General features: G+C 47.6%; 1 pseudogene; it reads right to left on the reverse strand.

Moving 5' to 3' along the window:
- Positions 1-2,010: 2,010 nt before the first annotated feature.
- LOC119266867 lies at positions 2,011-3,875 on the reverse strand (annotated as a pseudogene).
- Between the last annotated feature and the right edge of the window lie 2,128 nt (positions 3,876-6,003).

Raw genomic sequence — 6,003 nt, forward strand, 5'->3', positions numbered from 1 at the left:
TCCATTTCGCCCTAGGGTTCTTCCTCCTAGTTCAAATAGCTCCAGCAGCCCCCCACCTTTGAGCGCTCCGGCCGGGCGCACGGAAGGAGGCCGCGCCGCGGGTCGAGCAGGTGGCGGGCGCCCCACCCGTGGCGTCGCAGGAAGGTGGTGGGCGTCACAATGAGCCGTGGAGCGTAGGCGCAGGGAGGTAGCGGCGGAGCAGGGCGTGCAGCTGGTGGCGGGGCAGGTGCTGGCCGCGGCGCAGGTGGCGGCGGCGGCGGCGCACGGCAGCCGGCCGGGCGGATGGGTGTGAGCTAGAATGATTTGGGGATTTAGTTGCAGGGGCCTACATGTCAGCTCCGGACCCACGTCCACGCGGTCCCACGTGTAAGCTCCGGACCCACAACTACTAACGCCGGCGGACGGAATGGACTCAAATATGGCCGTTTGGCCTCGTCGTAGTTGCTGTGCACGGACTAGGGGCAAAACTGAGGACAATTTGCATCTGAGGGCAAAACTGAGCACATGGACACCACTGAGGGCAAAAGGATAATTAACCCTATATTATTTCACTCTAAAATTACATTTGCATGATTTCTATGGTTATATTTTCACTACATCATTAATGTGGATTTGTGGTTTGAAATTTTGATGCTATTTTATATGTTGTGCATCCGAACACCCGATTTTGGTTTCCAGATTAGACAATTAGCCCCAAATTTGCCCGAAATTTGCCCGGGCTTCGCAAAAGTTCTGGCTCCGCCACTGGTTTCTTTTATTTTTGGAGAATTAGTTCCTTATTAAGGCTCTCATCTTCGGGTTCAGAAACAACAGTGTGCTTTTTTCTATTGTGTACAAATGTTTGCTTTTGTTGTCAGTGCAAACGTCAAAAACTAACCGTGGCCGGAATTCATGCCATAGACTTACCGGTTATGGGTCATTGGTTCTGAGAAGTACAGACGCAAGTTAAACTGTTAAAAGTCACCTCAGATTGATTGTCAAGATGAAGAAATGTTCGGCACGGGGTCGACCGGTCTTCCTGCGTCTCCGTGCGGCTGAAGCTGTTGTAAAATGACAGCAAAAGTATGTAAGTAACAGAAACACATGTTTCATGGTAAGAATATCGTCAATGTAAACCATGCTTTCCACCTTGATTGGTCATGTCTCCATTAATAATTTTGAAAAGAATGCATTGCTACATGATATCAGAAAGAAAAGAATGGTGTACAGGCGACATGGAAAGGCAGCATGCCTGAAGAAATGCTGCTTGGAGCAGCAGCAACCACAACACCACATCCATCCATCACACCCAGAAACTTCTAATGACACACAACAGTCCCTCCTCCATCATGATCATCATCACCAGAGAGCTGAGTGAGTGGTTTTGTGTTTCTGCACTGACCCTTGCAGAAAAGGAGAGGCAGAAAAGCACAAGCACCCAACACACAAGTTGGCCAAAAAAACAAAACGTTTTGTGCCCAAGTGCTGCTCCCTGTTCCATTAACTACTGTTGTCACAGGGAGGGATTTGCCTCATGTCCCTGCATTTTCTTAATGAGGAAGAAGAGAGCCAAAAAGGAGAGAGCGAAAGTTTTTGGAAAAGTTGATGGAAAGCATGAGATGCCAAAGCTAGTGCAAGTCTGACTCATTTCCAATTCCATTGTTCGGTGGATCCAGCGTCATCATCATCATCATCAGTATTAGTAGTATAGATCTATACAAGAGAAGGATTTCCTATTTGTTTAAAGGACTTAATTGCACACAAGCAATGCAAAGGTCAATCCACAAGGCTGGAAATAATTAGAGCTGTAATCAAGGGAAAAGTTGACCAGATGAGCAAGGCAGGTAAATGCTGGATGACTCACTCCAAACTCATTTTGGTTTATCTGGAAAAATTACACTCGCAAACATACAGACGGCGCAAGCACTAAGACAAGCTGTATATATATGCTTGAATGGATGAATGATAGATCATAGATGTGGATAGGTATGTGTGAGATGCTGCATGAGTAAGGTTTCCAATAACATGAGCTGACCAGAAAGCAGGATCCATGAAGATTGAAAATTAAGTCCACTTGACAATGTACATGATCAGTACTGAGCACTAGTATTCCCTGTCTGTCTCAAGATACTACAGCATCAAGTTCTAGACATCCTTTTCCCCTTACATTCTCAGTATCAACACCAACACTTATGGACTACTACCAAGCATCACCACTCACCAGCATACCTACTCTCTCTGCTATGTTCTGAAAAATCCCCATAATCAATTACTTACTTCAGTAATAATACAGGCAGTGAAACTACAGCAAGGGCCATATTACACTAGACATCTGATGCGCTTGCATCTTCTAATACAGCGTACTCGGTACTCCGGTTCGCGGCCAGCTGATCATGTAGAGGACCACACTGCAGGCCTTGATCTTGCAAACCCTGCCGTAGTTCGGCATCCCGAGAGCTCGGTTCGGCAAACTGAAGGGCGCGCTCGCCGCGCCATGCTGCTTGGTGTCGGCTGGCAGCGAGAACTGCCCCGTTGCCGCGCTGAGCCGGTGCGCTGGACTGGTTGATCATCAATCACTGGGACGGCGAGGGAGGCTGGTCGTCTGTCAGGTGAACTGTGGTGATGTCGTGGATGCTCGACCTCCTTGCCGCCCCTGAGCTGAGCCTGATAAAGTACTTCTGCGCGTGGCTGGCCACCTGCGTCGGCGTCCTCGTCCGCACGAAGTTGCGTGATATGTTCCTCCAATCCCCTTTTCCGTACGTCTTCAGGCCTAAGAGGAACAACCTGGCCAAAGAACAAGGCATGATCAGCTTCAACAACCAGTATGGATCATGAATTCTTACTGCATGGACATCTCATCAATTCCTAGTGAACAATTTATTCAGTTTCGTATAGCAGTTCTTCCATGGTTGAATTATTCTGATGATGTAAATCCTATTGATTGATGGTGAATTCAAGAAAGAAAATTTATATCACTAACTAGTCGTGTGCATGACATAGATGGAGCAGAGCAATCACTCTCACAAGACAGTGAGATCAGAAGAACACTCACTGTGCTCACCTGTGCTCGTCGTCGGTCCACGGAGCCCCCCTCCTCCTCCCCTGTCCCGGCGTCCGCACGCCGTGCCAGTTCCCGCAGCCAACGCCGAACCGCCGTCGGGCCCGGATGGAGACGGCGTGCAGGCGGCGGAAGCCGCCGAAAGAGAGCACGACGTCGCGGAGCAGCTGTTCCGAGAAGCCGAGGCCGGCCCACTCCCTCACGCACGGCGCCTCCCACAGCCGCTCGTCCTGCGCGAGGGTCCGCCAGCCCCGGCTCACGCACGCCGCGGCGGCCAGCGTTCGCGCCTCCACCCGCCGCAGCACCTCGCATATCACGTCGTCCCCCAGACCCGGCACCTCTCTCGCGTCCCCCGGCTGCTGTGGTGGAGGCTGTGAGGACGAGGACGCCTCAGCCTGGCTCGAGCTCGAGGTCCGCTGCCGCTTCTTGGCTGGCTCGCTGGAGCCGCCACCGGCAGAAGCGGGAGGAGGAGCGCAGGGATCACGGCCAGCCGAGGAATCGGAAGGGCACTTCATGGCGGGGCGCCTGTACACACGACTGTCAGGATCACGATGGATCTGACGAGGAGAGATGGACAAAAATCTGATCTTGACGAGGATAGAGATAATGAAGAGGATAAATTCTTGTAGGATAACAAGACAATTTACTTACTGGAAATTAAAGAACTGAAATACAACAAGATGGCTTTGATTTCTTAGCTTAGCAATGGTACAAGGATAGCCTTTATATAGAGTCTGGTCGATGACATCCCATGAGAAATGGGAAATGTTCAAGCTTTTGCGCCGGTCACACGAGAAACGAGCGATGGGGTGTGATCCTATGATGCAGCCAGCACCTATCTTCTTAAATAATATCTCAGCTTACCTAATCCTCTCGCGTCTGTTCCTCACCGCTCATTCTCTTTCTCTCAACTTCATTGCTTTCACCATCTAACTTCATTGCTTTCACTAAGGCTTCCGTCCTTGGGAAATACCCTTTGGCTCTCGCATGTATATACATCCTATATGAAGTATTTTTTTTTAGGGTACGTCAATGGCGTACCTTAGCTTTATAGAAGAGAGAAAATTATGTACAAGAGATTAGAAAATTTGCTACTTAGGCGTCACAAGTCGACCCTAACCCAACCTCCATTACACTCCCTCATGCTACTCGACTACTTGGATACTAGGTGTCCTCCAAACGCTCCTGCCATGGCCCAAGTCCTCAAGTCGCCGAAGATCACGTCCACCGTATCACCCTCATTCTTGCTCTGTCCCGATCCAAAGACCCTCGAGTTGCTCTGTTTCCAAAGAGTCCAGCAGATAAGCATCACGAACGTGTCGAACCCTTTCCGAGTTTGCTTGTGGATTTGTTTCCTAGCTTCCATCCACCATTACACCAACCTAGAATCATTTGCCGGGCAAAGCTCAATCCTCAACCCCATTCTAGCAATGGAACGAAACACTTGCCGCGAGAACACGCACTACTGCAAAATATGGTCCACCGTGTCTTCCTCCTGGTCGCATAAGAAGCACCTTCATGTTTGGTCTTGCAACCCATGTCTCATCCTTTTATCCGATGTCCACAATCGATATTGAACTGCTAACCACATGAAGATCTTGCACGCTAGTGGAGCCCAACATTTTCAGATGGCTCCGAATGAGTGAAATCTCACTCCTCCCTCACAAAGCATCTTATAAGCGGATGATGCTGTGTAAACTCCCGACTCGTTCCAAGCCCAAATGGGACGGTCCTCCATATGATCCTCCAATTGCACCTCTGAAATGATCTCCCAAAGCCCGATGAACTGGGTCAAACCTTGTGTGCATAGGTTACCCACTACGTTATTCATCCAAGCATGCATGCCTAGAGCCTCATGTACCAGTCTCGTGTTGACCACCTGCGTGCGAACCGTTGCCACTACCAAGGGGGCAATCTCGGAGATTGTTGTGTTGGAAATATGCCCTAGAGGCAATAATAAAGTGGTTATTATTATATTTCCGTGTTCATGATAATTGTCTATTGTTCATGCTATAATTGTATTAACCGGAAACCGTAATACAATACATGTGTGAATACATAGATCGCAATATGCCCCTAGTAAGCCTCTAGTTCAATAGATGGTCATGGTTTCCTGACCATGGACCACTAGTAGAAAACAGGGCTTTGGTCACGGGGCAATATTCACATTAGTCCCGGTTCAGTCACGAACCGGGACTAATGTGAGAATTGGTCCCGGTTCGTGCGGCTAAGGCATTAGTCCCGGTTCACCTGAGCCCTTTAGTCCCGGTTTGAGACACGAACCGAGACTAAAGGGTGCGATGCCCTTTAGTTCCGGTTTGTGTCTCAAACCGGGACTAAAGATTAGACTTTTAGTCCCGGTTTGAGACACGAACCGGGACTAAAGGATGCGATGCCCTTTAGTCTCGGTTTGTGTCTCAAACCGGGACTAAAGGTCCCATTTTCAAACTCTACCCCCCCTCGCCCGGATCGCCTTTTTTGTTTTGAAAAAATCAAAAGAAAATGATAAGAACTTCAAAAAATAAAATCCTTCGAGAGGTAGTTATATTACTACATCTACTAGTTAGGAAAATTTAAAAACTTAAATTTGGACATGTTTTGCAAAAAGTGTTGGGAAAATGTAAAACGGCTATAACTTTTGCATACGATGTCGGAAAAAAATGTATAATGTATCAAAATGTTCAGAACGAAAATCTGCTTCCGATTTTGACGGCCTACGGCCTGTTTGCAGAATTTTAAAATCCTCAAATTCTAAAAGGAAAAAAAGTTATGCTCAAATTTCAGTTTTTTGATTTTTTTTTTAATCTGGTCAAACTACTTATTCAAGAAGTATTAGTGTTACTAAATAATTATTCAAGAATATTAGTGTTACTAAATAATTATTTCAGTTTTTTTGAATTTTGGTCAAATATGGTCAAACTGTGGTCAAACAATGGTCAAACTACTTATTCAAGAAATATTAGTGT

Source organism: Triticum dicoccoides, chromosome 3A (assembly GCF_002162155.2).
Source record: "Triticum dicoccoides isolate Atlit2015 ecotype Zavitan chromosome 3A, WEW_v2.0, whole genome shotgun sequence".
Taxonomy (NCBI): Eukaryota; Viridiplantae; Streptophyta; class Magnoliopsida; order Poales; family Poaceae; genus Triticum; species Triticum dicoccoides.